The sequence below is a fragment of the Meriones unguiculatus genome, chromosome 7, assembly GCF_030254825.1.
Source record: "Meriones unguiculatus strain TT.TT164.6M chromosome 7, Bangor_MerUng_6.1, whole genome shotgun sequence".
Taxonomy (NCBI): domain Eukaryota; kingdom Metazoa; phylum Chordata; class Mammalia; order Rodentia; family Muridae; genus Meriones; species Meriones unguiculatus.
Window position 1 is genome coordinate 107,686,642 of NC_083355.1, and position 14,695 is coordinate 107,701,336.

A 14,695-nucleotide genomic window follows, 5' to 3' on the forward strand; every position below is an offset into this window, starting at 1 on the left:
CCCAACCAGTTGCAGAAGTGATGGTTAATGACAGGAAGAAAGTGTCGGCAGATGGCTCTCTCTGGTTAGCTGAAGCCAAGTGTGAAAAGCATATCTTAGGGTTTGTAGAGCTAAGTTTATTCAACTTTAGAGTCTGCTACAGCAAGCCAGGCCAGGTATGGGTGATGGACCCAAACACAGGAAAGCATGAAGCAATGTTTGACTGCTTCATAGCTCTGAAATCTTCATGTAACAGATTCCTGACTATAAACCATTCCTGGGTTCTAATGAGAAAGCACAAATTAATTTTATATAGTGAGGTTTTTATTTTTTTAATGTTTCTATTGCAAAAGTCTATCAGATCTGATGCACTTTGAATACTGAGATATTTTGCACAGTGGAAGGTGTGGGGGTGACCCAGGGTAATGAGAGAAGGGATTTTAGTGATTTTTAACCGTGGTGGCTACTGTAAACCCAGCAGCTGAGGACTTCTGGGCTCACGGGGGAATCTATAGCAAGGCTCTCTGAATTTCAGGGGACAAAGAGTTCAAGCTTCTGTTCCTTAAGTTCCCTTAAGCAGAACTATGATGACACCTCGCTCCCATTGCCAGCCTTCTCTTCGGGGTTCACATCAGTATTAGTAGCTTGACTGAGTCAAGACTTTGCTTTTGGTCTATCTGGATAAACTCAGTGGTCTTCAGAGTAAGGCAGTGTAATTTCCCTTAAAAAGAATAGCTAAGCCTGGGGGAAGGAGCCTGAAGGTGCCTCAATATAAACTCAGCTGCAAGAGGCTTCAGAATTGATCTATGCTCCAGTAGCTCATACAACAGAAGCACGCGTATGCACCGCCCCCCCCCCACACCTCTTTCACAGGCGCATGCTAGCTCTGAGTACTCCTGTCTACCCTTTGAACTTCCTAACTTCTCTGTAGCATGGATTATTCTCATGTCATCAGCAATTGATATCACGTGGCCCCAGTTAGCTTCAGAATGTAGCAGAGCCAAGGCCCAAAGTACCCACCACCCGTCCTGATTTGGTTAATGCAACAGATTGCCCAGCCTGGCACAGTGACATGAATGTGACTTTGCCCTGAGTTGGGGATGGGAATCTTAATTTCTTGGGTCAAAACACCCTCGGAATATTTTATTTACCCAGACATTTTTCAAATCACATTCTAATACCTGTCCTTGTTGGATGTCCCTGTCGTTTTCCTGAAAAAGTCCAAACCCTATTTTTTTAGACGTTATTAAGGCACAAGCTACAGCCTTTGAGGGTCCACACTGTGTTTGAGTCTCTGAGTCCTTGCGTAGCTTTCAGAAAACATCCCCGTTGCCTTCCCCCACCCTCGGAATCTGCTGGAAGCTATAAAGTGTCTCATAACTGCATTAGAACCTGAAAATTGTGCTTTCAGTATGTTGTGGGGCATGCCTCTTGGTAGTTTTCTTTGGACTATAATGTGCCAATGATCCTCAAAGGCTTTGGGCATCTCTCATATCCAGGAAGCTACAGCTTGAAAGTGAAAAGTTCTCTGTTTTTAACTAAATCTTTTTCCTCGTGAGTTTAAAGATTAGTTTGACAATATAGGCCTTCATTTTTTAAAATATGCTTCCATTAGTATACAGGACTACTTTCTCTGTGTTATCACTAAAGCTAAATTAGCATGGTGTAATTACTTCTGTTACAAAAAAAAAAAAAACAACAGTTAAAAAATATACATATATATGTATGTATATCTATGCTTAGCTTATCTCTGCAGAGGCAGAAAAATGAGAGCAAATGATGTGTTCTAATGGAAGATGTCTGCCTCTTTCCTGGCCCGTCTCCTCTCTGAATCCTTTATATGACTGGGGTAGGGCAGCCTGTGGACAGAGACAAGGGGGACTAAGAGGAGCTTGGACCATTCCTCCGGGGAAGAGCGTGAGAGAAGGCCATCATAGCACAGGAGGCATCTCTCCGTGGCATCTCCACTCCCCTGGGTGTGAAATTGGGCTGCCCTTGTCCCATACCAGCTCAGTAGCCTCCTAGTCCACCTTGGCTTGCTTCCCCTGGAGGTCAGCAGTGAATAGCAAACACCTTTTACCCACCAAGCTGCTGATGACACATATTTCAACCCTGCCTGGGCCGCTGGGGTGGAGGGAAGGCTTGGTCTTCTCTTCTCCACCTGCCTTTCCCTCCCCTGTAAATTACCTTTTTAAGTGGCTGGAAAAGATGGCTGTGCTCTTGGTAAGATGATGAAGGGACAAAGAACTTGCTGGATAGAGTTAAGATCGCTAGGAGAGTGCATTCGGCAGCCAGGCTGTAAATACTTGCCAGAGGTGCTCTGACTGTCTCCCAACACAATCTCCATCCTCCTCTGGGGGCAGGGAGCAGATGTGCCCAGAACACCTGGGGATGGCTCGGATGCCATGTTGTGTCCACAGAAACCACTGGGAGAATTTGAAAATGCTCTCTGGCTAACTCTTGAGTGACAGTAAGTCCTGATTCCTGCCAGCTGACTACCTAAAGCCCTGCCCCCTGAGCCCAGCTCCCTCTTTTCACCGCGTGGACTCACTCAAAGGACACCTGCTCTCTCCATGTGTGAACGCTTGGCCTTGGTCCTCTGGTCTCTGCAGCTTGTCACGTCCCATGATCCCATCAAGGGTCATACCCCACGAGGCTTCCTCAAAGTCTAGAGGCGGGGCTTTTCCTGTTTTTCTGGGAAACTCTTCCCATTGTCAGTTATCTGGGCACAGGAGAGAGATTTTCATGGGCTCTACCCAAACAGCAGAGAAAAGGGGCCTCTGTGAAACACAGCTAGCTCTCTTCCAACCTTGCTAGCAAAGGCATGTTCCCAGGGCACAGCCAGCAGGGGTGTCCAATGTTTGGATTCTCTGAGCCACGTCATCCACAAAGTTCACATACATGAACCATGCAATCACTTTACCAAATGTGTATGTATATGTGTGTGTATATATATAAATATATATAATGTCTGTATATATATTACACAAATATATATATACATATGTATGTATATATATTATGTATTTTTCCCCCCCAAAAAAACTCATAATGTTTTAAGTAAGTTTACAATTTAATGTGGCCCATGGGCGGTCTGTTGGACACTCCTGATGGTTACTTTCTGATAAAAAGCAGCCTAACCTGGTAGGTGCTTCTTGGGACAATGTACCTTCGTCACCATGTCACCCAATAAACGCAAACGCATGCCTTCATGCAGCTGGGGAGAAGGGCACTTCTCCCCACCTTTCCCACCCAGGATGGACTATCATTTTAGGGAAGCCAGCCTAGCGGTCTAGGAGCTTTGGTTAGCTTATGGAAGGGTTAAACATTCGAGCTTTCCAGTTTCCGTGCCCCTCTGCTGAGTCCTCCAATACCCCCCCACACCCACACAGGCCCTGCTAGGGAGTCAGGGCTCCACTCTGGGGGTACCTCTCCACCTGTGTTTCTAATCTACCCTACGGCTCCCTGTCCAGTTGACCAAGCTGTATAACTTCCTCCCACTGCCTCAGCAGGGGCTGAGGTCAAATCTCCTCTATTGTGTCCTGGTGTGGACCAGGGGGCGGCTCAGGAAAGCATCTAGGAGCTGGAAACAGTCTGCTTCTGAGACGGTCAAGGCTGTGGCTCTGTGGCTTTTCTCCCCGTTACATTTACAGAGCTGGGACTTGGCTACTCCTTGCTAAAAAGCCCCAGGATGGATGGCAGCGTGACCCACACCTCTTCCCACAGTACTGCTGTTAGTCAAGCAGTGGCTGCTTAGGTACCATGCTGGTTGGGGCTTTTCTATGCATGTGTTCGAGAAAATCCTTAATCCTGGAGAGGATATGGGCTTTCCCTACCCCACCCTTAGAAAACAAGTCTGTTTGTTGTTGCTGCTGTTAGCTATTAATAGAACTGTCCATGTGGCTTTTGGTTTGGTGTGATCAGCTTCTGTGTACTAAGGAAGGGTCCAAGATGACACTCACCCCTCATTACTCTAGAATTCCCAATAGGGAAGTTTGGGTGTCCATTCCAGAGGAAACACAATCCTCTTCCAAAAGGCGGCCTTTCCTCCTTCTGAACATGACAGAAGAACATGAGACAAGGTCACCCTGTTCCTCAAGTAGAGTGCACCGAGGGTGGGTTCCGGCTGCTGGGTGTCCTGCCTCGACCTAAGTCGCTACCCCTCTAAACTGTGGACCCCATGAGTGTGCTCTGGCATCTTCCATCTGACCTGCACCAGGTTCACTTGGGGACCCGGTGGACAAAGCGAAAGACTGAGCCACTGTGGCTGACTCTTGGGGATCCCCAGTCTGTGAGGGGTTGGCTGCTAGTCTGTGAGGATGGATGTGCCATTCAGGGCATTCACCCACTCCCCCACCTCACCTCACCCACGCCCCGCCGTGTCTCCAAAGTCCTTCCTGATGCCTGACACAAAGGCAGCTTTGATTACACGGAGGCCACAGAAGGCTGCCAGCCAGCTGCGCCAGATCTTCGGGCAAGGTAGGACTGCCAAGGCAAAGCTGGGCGTGAGGAGAGCAGGAACATCCAAGATGCCAAGGGCCAGGCTGGGCACAGTTTCCTCGGGGGGGTTGAACCTTTTCTCAACACAGCCTTGATGTATCAAGTTGCAGGCAGATGGAGACAGAGGAGTCTTGAATTTTGAAAGAGCCTCCTTAAAAGTACTCGGAACCCAGAACTTCTGAGGCCATCCCTACACTACCGAGTGCCCACAAGAAGCACCGCCATCTTCGATCTTTAACAGGCAGAGCAGGAGCCAGGGGTTGGAAAGCTGTAAATAACAAATAATTTATGCCGCTATTTATTTTTTCAAAGACTGTGACCTCCTGCACTGTGAATGCTCTGTGATATGAGATTCTTAGTTTAATAAAACTGTCATTAAATTTGAATGAATTGATCTTATTGGTTCCTAAACACTGGCATGAGTTAACTTTTTATTGTGGAGAAAAACGCTCTAGAGTAATATATGAAACTAAACCTTTATAAGAAACCTAGCCGTCAGTATTGTGATGCAATAGATCAAAACTATATACACGTCAGTACAATAAACAAGCACAAGTGGTCCTTCCCGATATATCGTCCATCCATGTTTTCAGAGACACACGTGTATTTTTTTTTGAAAGAATTACACTGGAATAACAGCCATTGGAAACCATTTCTATTTGCATATTGAGAAAAAAAATAAACTTTAAAAAAAGGATGAGAAGTTGGAACTTTTAATTGCAGTGATTGGAAATGAATAAAACAAAGATGGCCCCACCCTCTCCTAGGGAGAACTGTCACCTCACCGTGTCCCACCACACACTTTAAAGGGTTTCAGCTTAGTTGTTACTGTCTCAAAGTGTGTGTGTGTGTGTGTGTGTGTGTGTGTGTGTGTGTGTACACATTTAATTGTGCATGGATGCATTTGGAGACCTGAACTTGACATCAGTAATTGTCTTCTGTTGCTCTCCACCTTATTTTTTGAGGCGCCGTACATCTCACTGAAAACAGCACTGTTATATGACTAGCTGCATATCATACCACAGAGATACATTTTAAAACACTTTTTAATTGATTTTTTTACTGGGTAGGGAACACATTTCATAGCACAATGCCCAGGGAGAGGTGAGAAGATGGCTTGAGGGAGTTGGTCCTCTCCTTCCACCCTTGGATCCCGAGGATTGAACTCAAGTTGCCAGGCTTGGCAGCAAATACTTCACCACGCCGAACCATCACACCGGCCCCAGGGAGGCACTTACAGATATGTGTTTATTGTTGCACTCTTCACAATAGCGAGGAATTGGAAATCAGCTGAGATGATAAGCAAAGAATGAATGGATAAAGAAAATGTAGCATATAGAGAATGGAGTTTCAGTCACAAAAATATTAAATTGTAAAATTTCGCAGGAAAATAGAGCTGTCAAATATTAAGTGAAATTACTAAGATTCAAAGCGGCAAACACTGTATTCTCTCTCATATGTCTTAGCTTCTCATTTTTGTTTATTTATTTTTGGTTTATTCTTTTTGAGACAGGGTAGCCTTGGCCATCCTGGACTCACTTTGTAGATCAGGCTGGCCTTGAACTCAAAGACATCCTCTCTCTTCTTCCCAAGTACTGGGCTTAAAGGAGCGGACCACCGTAGCTTCAAATTTTATGTATTTATGTGGGATGACTGTTTGTAGGGTCCTGCAAGTTAGAAAGGGGTCACTGAGAGGAAAAGAGGGAGCTGAGGAGGGGGAGGGTAATAGAGCACCTATAGAAAGGGGGATACTGGGAGCAAAGGTGTAAAGTGGGGGAGAGGAAAGGAGTGGGAGTTGGGAAGGATCAGCCGAAACAAAGGATATGAAAACACCACAATGAGACCTGTTACTCTGTATGCTAACTGAAAAAGTGTGAGCTGAAGAGACAGCAGTTACTGCTCCTGTAGGCGATCAGGGTTTCAGTTCCCAGAATCCACATGGATGTCAACAACCATCTGTAACTCCAGTTCATGGGCTCTGATGGCCCTGTCTGACCTCTGGAGTCACCAGGCAAGCGCATGGTACACAGACATGCATGTAAGCAAAAACACTCATACACATAATAAAAAAATAAACTAAAAAAAATAACAAAAAAGAAGAAAGTGAATGAACAAAAAGCAGCATTTTTCATGATGCTGCTTCTAGGCAGGCAGTTGGGAGTCTGTAGTTATTCCTACAAGCTGCCGGGGTGGGCACAGCGATACCCACCTTTCAGAAGAGGAGATAGGCCCAAGGAGTTTAAGGAATTTGCCCAAGGCCAATTCCTTAAATTGGGGAAGAAAAGAATAGAGGTGAGACTGGACCCGGTCATCTGAAGCAGAAGGAGTTGCTGTCCCCAGCATGTAGGCACCCTTAGCAGCGCCACAAGAAGCTAAGTCTCCGTTTGAGGATGCTTTTCCCTGAGGACCCAGGGTCCTCAACTGAGATAACAGCAGAAGCCTGGCTGGGACCATGGCCAGATGACCACCAGGAGGGATCGGATGTACCTTCATCCTGTGTAGCCTGTGGTCAGTCTCAATTTTACAGAAGAGTCCCTTGTTCACGTGGAAGATGGCCTGAGGACACCACAGTGGTTCATAGAGAAAGTAGATGTCCTCCTCAGGGAGAAGTGAGATGGACACTAATCAATTCCAAAGAGTGAAAAAGAAGCCATCACTACCTCCTCCACACAATTAGCAACAAATTCTGAGGAGACACAAGGCTCCCTGTGCTGGCCTCTGGGGAAGAGACCTGGGGGAGAGGTTAGCAATTCCAGCAGTTTCCACCAAGGACACTGAAAGCTATTGCAAGCTGTAGCTCACTTTTCCCTGGTCACTAGCTAAGGATGGAGCTAACGTCCTGTTTTTAGGCCTTTCCAAACAATTAGCTCATCTCCAAAGAAACCCTTCTGTTATATCCTCTGTTTGAAACCCTGCTCCAGGGTTTATGTGATGGCACTAACTATAATCTCAGGGATTATAGACAAACTGAGGCAGTGGGATTATCAGCTCCAGGTCAGCATGAGGAAAATAGGGAGACCCTGCCTCAATGAACAAAATACACAAAAAGCCTACTCTAGGGAACACCCAACGGTGACTGAGCAGGGTGAGAGTCCTTCTTGTTCATGTGGGTAAGGAAGTTCATTGCACTTCATGATGCCAGTGCCCAGCACCCTTCTAGGCTGCTTCGTCTCCTTCACAGTCCAAAATGGCTACCTGACTTCATCTTGGCCACAGTCTTCGTGAGCAAGCAACCTTGAGTCAGAACCAACCAGTTGAGCTGTTCCCAATCTTTTAGCTCAACAAGGATCTGGTGGCTGTTGCCTCATATCTTAGCACTTGGATGGCTGGGGGAACAATTGGGCTCCCTAACAACATCCTGTCTCAAAAACAAACAAACAAACAAACAAAAAAGACATAGATTGATCCTGACCCATAAGAAATATATTTAATGGAGAGGAGATGTTATTTAAAGCTATTGTGTTTGGAGGTAATTTTTTATCCCTTAGTGGTAACTAAGGCCGTGTATACAATGTTTCCACCATGTATTCCTGAGAGAAAGAGCTAAAGCTTGCCTACACAAATTGTGAAGGAGGAGAACGAATCTTGTCACATGTGTCTTGTCCTTGGGTCAGCAGCATTGAAGCAGTAGACACAGTCCACAGCTGTGGCCAGCATCCTGCGGACTTCCATGAATCCCTTAGGGACTGTCACTCAGGCAAAGAGGGATCCTTGACTTTGGCACAGAAAAGAATTTTAAAAATAGCCAGTGTTAAGTAGCTGAAGTTTATTAAAAATAGAAAAACACCCAGAGAAAGAGCAGGGCTCACTCAAGAACATAGGTGTGGTTTTTCAAATAAGAGTGGCTTTTAGATGTCTCAGTACTGTACTCAGTGGTGACTGTGTACAGGATTTTAGGGACTTGGAATTTCATGCTTAAACAGTTTTTAAGGGACAAGGGATCCTCCACTATTTCTTCTTCTTTTTGGGGAGTGGGGGTGTTAACGTTATAAGGTAGCTCCTGAGGTGCCATAGATCAGACTACAATCTGATAAGGTAAAACCAGGAGCCATTGGGGTTGAAGAGAGCATAGACAACAATCTTTTATATAAACTGGATAGCTGGAAAGATTCCTAAAACACTGCAGGTTTACAGATGGGAAGGGAGAATAGCCTTAAGGAAAATTAATCGTGTTGGAATTCTGGATGCTCTGACAAATACACCCAGAGTATCAGATGGCAAGAGGCTTCAGTCAGACTTCAGCCAGACTCCCTTCCCTTCCCATGTCGTCATAATTTTCCATCTTTCTGTCCTGCCTCCCTTCCCTCAACTCGGGCACACAGTAGGGCTGGCTCACAGTGGGAACTCTGCTCTCCAGGGATGAGCATGACCTCCTGGCTTGCCTTCTGTCAGATGAGGCAGCCTGGAGATGCTGAGCGTCTTCATGTGTAACCACTGGCCTCTTGTCAAAAATGTGGCTCTGCTTCCCAGAGGTCACTGTTGCAAAGTCTCTTTCCATCCCCTCATTCTCAGGGCTGCCAAGGGGAAGGCCCAGCTGGCCCAGCTGAGAGCCTGCCTGAGCCTGCAACCAGCAGCTAGTGTTCAGGGCTGAGTCTGTCCCGGCTCCTTCTCCTTCTCTGTGATAATCCTGCGTTGTCAGGAGGGGCAAGAAAATAATCTCCCAGAAAAATGGCTCTCTGTGCTTAATGTTTTTAAACTAAATCGTCAGCAACTTGAATGACAGCAGTGACTCATGGCTTTGCTTTTTAATGATAATAAAATACACAATGCCCTTCATATAAACAATGTACAGCATATCCACGAGTTGTTTTTGGTGATTTTTTTTGTCAGCTTCTTGTTACTGTAACAACCTCTTTGCAACTGATAAATGACACAAATGCTACAGATGAAAATAACTGATAAGTGACACAGATGAAATTGATTTTACTACCAAAGGGAAATTGTAAAGACATAAGTCAGTGTCTTTGCTCTGTTATCAGATGATGGTTTTTGAAAAATAAAAGAATACTTGTTCTGGGGTTCTTGGTTTTCTTTTTTTGTTGTGTTGTTGTTTGTTTTGTTTTGTTTTTTGGTTTTTTTTACAACATAATAGCCAAAAATTACACTTTTAAAAATCAGCTTCTTTGAAATTTAATGTGCCCACGATAGTCCTGAATTTAAGCAGAGTTTGGTGACTCTAGTTGTATGACTAGCCCTGCAAAAACCACCCCCATGGAGCTGGGAGGAGACTCGCTGTGTGAAGGTGCCTGTCACCCAGCTTGACAGCCTGAGTTTGATAGCCCATGTGGGAGAAAGAGAGAACCAACTCCCACTCGTCCTCTGACCTCCACACACGCACCGCGGCTCAAGCATGCCCACACTCACACCCACATATCAAACACACACAGCAAGTAACTAAATAGATAAATAAATGAAAATTAAGGTGACTTTAAACAGCACCCTAAGTAAGAGATCGGGTGTGTTTGTCAGAGGATCCTCATGTGTGAACCCAAGCTGTGACACAAATAAAGGAGGGAATGATGTGTGTGTAGTTCTGGGCGAGTGTCAGTGTCTTTGTGATTAGGTTTCATTCCTTCCCAATGTGATTGAAGAAAAAAAAAGTCACACACACACACACACACACACACACACAGCTCCCGGGCCAAGTGTGGGTTCTTGTTACTATGAAGCCATCGGGGTCTGACATTCTCCTAGTCATAGTGCAGGCAAGTGACTACTGTCTAATTACACATGAAAATTCAACCCATGAGAGGAAGAAGGCTTTCCCCTTTCCTTCAGGACAGACAGATCAAAGCCCTTAAGGAACTCGGTCCTGCCAATATGCCTGCCTGGGAGCAGATTCCTCTCTGTCTGAGCATCCAGGTGAGACCTCAGCCTGGCAGCATTCAACTCCTGCCTGGGCAACAAGAAGGCAGCTACAAAGGCAGCCCTCAGCGTGTGCCCAGACTCCACCTCAGAGATAAGGGTATGTGTGTCAGCCCCTGGTGCTTACTAACAGCTGCTCCTTCTCCCTGCAGAAATGGTGGCTCGTCACCTCAAACCCTGCTCAGCCAGGGCAGATGTTTGTGCTTCTTATGGACATGGCACAGGGTGACTGATCTTGCAATAACACTATGTCTATACTCCAAAGCCTCAGGACTGGAGGTATGGGAAGAAGATGGAAACCAAAGCTGTTTCCTGCTGCCAAGTGAAACACCCTGAAGAGCCATTGTGTCACGGTTTCTCCAGTCAGGTGCTTGGGCAGGGCTCATCTGGTGACAATCCTATTCCGTACAGCATCAGCAGAAGGGCCTGAGTGGCAGTTAGTGACATCACAGCCTGAAGCCCCGGGTTCAGTCTCCTCCCCGGATACACACGAAAGGACCTGACCAATGGGCTGCCCAGCCAGGTTGGCAGTCCAGCCACTACAATCACAACAGGTCGAGAAGGAAGCCTGTGCTGGTGGTCTCGGCAGGGCGTAACTGTTTCTGGGAACTTGCTTTCTTCCTGCTTCAGCCTCTAGAGTGCTGGGTTCACAAGTGTGTGCCGCCACAGCCAGCTCTTTCCAAAGCACTCTTCTTCCATTTGTTCTGCTGTGGTACTCACGACATCCTATGAGGTGGGCGGTATTGTTAGCACAGTTTACAGGTGAGGAGAGTGAGGCACAGAGGAGATTACACAGCCACTAAGCGGCAGAGCCTGAAAAGCCCCTGCTCTTCTTGTGGAGGTGAGCACTACTCTAGGACGACCCTGAGATGCAGATCAAGTTCTCAGATGGAGAGTGATGGTCTCATCTCCAGATAACCTCTGGGTTCCTCCCCCATCGAGGGAAGAATGGAAGGTACCAGGTGGGGCTGCCATCATGCAGAACCTGGAGTTTCGGTGGACACCCCAGAAGCCTGTCTACGTGGGATCGGTTTTCAGAAACAAAAAGAATATAGAGGTCCGCATTGTTTCTTCTAACTGAGCCTCTGGCTTGACGCACGTGAGACTCAGGGCCTCTATCGCGATATCACAAGGAGAGCATGTATGTGGCTTTCCTCTGTCTTGGCTTTCCTCACTACTAGACTTTTAGAACATGGTGGCACAGGTTGGCTTTGGCTATTCTGCGTTTGTACTTGTCCTGGTTACAGGAGTTTGGCATGAGGGCAGATTGGGCATTTCTGGTCCTGCCAGCCAAAGTCCCAGGGAGGAATCTTACTGGCCCAGCTGAGTTATCTGTGATCCAAATCACAGTGACAGGTATTTGGAGTTCTCTGATTGGCCAAATGTGTATCATATGTTTCCTGTAAAATGAAGGGTGAGGGGAGAGGAGGGTGACTCTTTAAAGGAAACCTAGGTTCTGTTGCCAAAGGGATGACTAGAAGCATGGTCCTCACACTGCCCTCCAGGGTGCTGATATGCAAGACTAGAGAGGGAGTGAGGGGAGGGGGAGGCTAAGGAACGGAAGAGGGTCAAGACAAGCTGACTGCACATTATCACTAACAGTGTCCACTCAGCCTTCTGGAATCTTGCCAGCCCTCCCTCCCCCCGACACAGCACCGCCCCTAGTCAGTTATCAGCAAGAGTATCTCCACAGTGCATACCTGAGGAACTGTGGCTTTTCTGAGCAGGTGAGTGACCAGCCTTGAGGGGGCCTCTGTTGCGACAGGAGGGAGGCCTGAGACTGTTCTGTAGAACTCACGCTATTAGGGGTTTCTTCAGTGTATGGACAGTGCCACAAAAGGGAACCTATGGGGTCTGAGAGTATAAGGTTACTGTATCAGCCTAAAGAGCCTGGCCAGATGCAGTAAGATGCCTGCAGGCTTATTGGCAGAACGGCAACCAGAGATGCCTCCCTGAAAGGGGCTGCTGCCTTCCTCAGGTGCTATGCGTTCACTCTACTCCAGATGAGCAACAGAGCCTCGAGAAAGCTGTGTCTGCTGCTGCCCAAAGAGTCCTGGGTTGGATTTGAACCTGTGGCTTCCTTCTGTGCCCAGCTTTCAAATAGGAAACTACAGGGCTGTTGAGGGAGATGGTAGAAAGGATAACCTTGGCTCAGGGAGGAGTTAGCTTCGGAGGAGAAATGCCTTTAGGGCCTGGTGGTGACCTGAGAGGGTGGCTCAAAGCAGCAATCCCAGTACAAAGGGGCAGGGGAAGGGGTAGTGTAGACTGGGGTGGCTAGGGTTGCTTCCTGAAGACCACACTTTTTGTGCCTTCCCAATAGAAATACTAGCTTGATTGGGACGTCCACCAACCTAAAGTGTGTAATTTGATGGTTTTCAGTAGAGCCACAAAGTTGTGTAACCAGCACCACAGTCAATTTAAAAACATTTTCATCGCCCCCAAAGAAACCCGTAGCCCTTGCCAGCTGCTTGCCACTCTCCACCCCCCCCCTAGCAACCACCAGTTTATTTTCTGTGTCTGTGAAATTGCCTGTTCTGAACACTTCATACAAATGGAATGCGCGCTTGGTGACTGGCTTCTGTCACTTAGCATGTTCTCAAGATCCGTCTGTGTGGAAGAACCATGTTGGTGGGGCCCCATTCACTTTTGTGGCTGGACAATATCCCCTGCTTGACTATCATTTATCATATTTGTGCATTCATCAATTGATAAATGCTTGATTGCTTCCACATACTGTCTACTATGAATAGTTTGTTTTTCTTCCTTTCCTTTCCTTTCCTTTCCTTTCCTTTCCTTTCCTTTCCTTTCCTTTTTCCTTTCCTTTCCTTTCCTTTCCTTTTTTTGTTTTGTTTTCTGTGCTGGGAATTGAATGTAGAGCCTCACGTATACAAGCCAGGCAAGCATTCTACCTCCGAGCTCCAACCCCAGCCCTGTATGACATAAATATGGTCGATATGAACAGTCATATACAAGGTTTTGCATAGACACATAATTTATCAACTTGACGCAACCTAGAATCACTGAGAAGAGACTGTCAATAAGGGATTGTCTGTGGGGCTGGAAAGGTGGCTCAGCCCTTAAGAGCACTGGCTGCTCTTCCAGAGGTCCTGAGTCCAGTTCCCAGCACCCACATGGTGGCTCATGACCATCTATAGTGAGTTCTGGTGCCCTCTTCTGATGTGCAGGTGTATATGCAGGCAGAACATTGTATACATAATAAATAAATCTTTTTTAAAAAGATTACATTAGTCTGGCCTGTGGGCATGCTGGCGAGGGATTGTCTTAAGTTATTGATGTGGGAAGACTTAGCCCATTGTGGACAGCGCCGTTCCCTGGACAGGGTATCCTGAACTATATAAGAGCAGAGAAACTGAGCCAAACACAAGCTGGCAAGCAGGATTGCATTCATTTCTCTTTGCTCTTGACTGGATGTCACGTGACCAGCTGTTTGCCATCCCTGCCTTGACTTCCCCACAATGAACTGCGACCTGGAATTGAAAGCTGAAATAACCCTCTTCGGGTGTGTAATTCCGCCTTTTGAGGAACTGCCAAGGCTGCTTCCCAAAGCAGTTACCCCATTTACTGTTCCCAGCAGGAGACTGTTAGCTATGCTTCATTTCTCACTTCCACAAGCTGATTTGGAGAAAACGCCAAGAAGAGACGTGGTGGTGAGGGGTGTGGACACTTTGGCAGAAATGTCCAACAGGCTAGGTGATGCCCCTGGTAAACCTGAGGACAGAGGCCAAGGCCGTGGATGGAAGTTGGGTTACTCCTGTAATGCACAAGACCGTCCTGAGCACAAAAACATTTCACCTGCGCCCCCCCCTCCGCCCCCAGTTTTCTAAATGATGACCAGGCCGAGAATGAATCAGACAAGGCGAACCCTGCCGTTACCCGGGTCTCGCGGGCCTGACGCCTCGCGATGGTTGTGGAAGGTAGCGGGTTTTCTGCCTCCTCCGTCTGGGTGCGGCACCCAGCACAGGTGCCTTAGACGTCAGGCTTGCTGGGCACTTTTCTGTCCTCTGTCAAACGGCGGCAGCTTATCAACAGAGGAGGCCTCGGGGGGCCACCTGTCAGGGATGTGAAGGAGGTGCCCCGCCTTGGGAGCTGAGGTCCCAGTCCGGCTCTGCCAGCCCTGAGCGCCTCGTTGCCCGGTGCCTACTTGGAGAATTTCCCGCAAGTTTCCCTCGTAGAACTCCCGGCGGGCGGTGGCCACGGTCCTCGACCCCGGCACCACCCACCGCCAGGCCCAGCCAGAGAGGCGCGCCCCGGCTTCCGCGCGCCCCAGGGGGAGGGGGGTGCTCCCGGCTGCCTGCAGCGGCCGCCGAACGGCTTCTAACAAAAAAAAAAA

General features: G+C 47.4%; 1 long non-coding RNA gene across 2 annotated transcripts; it reads right to left on the reverse strand.

The window, feature by feature from the left end:
* Positions 1-9,209: 9,209 nt before the first annotated feature.
* LOC132655290 (uncharacterized) lies at positions 9,210-14,319 on the reverse strand. 2 transcript variants are annotated; one of them, XR_009593063.1, is made up of 3 exons: positions 14,239-14,319; positions 12,045-12,198; positions 9,210-11,070 (listed from the first exon to the last, which is right to left on the reverse strand). It is a non-coding gene; the product is annotated as an uncharacterized LOC132655290 (long non-coding RNA). The 2 variants fall into 2 exon arrangements; XR_009593062.1 differs by lacking the exon at positions 14,239-14,319 and having other exon boundaries at positions 12,045-13,150.
* Between the last annotated feature and the right edge of the window lie 376 nt (positions 14,320-14,695).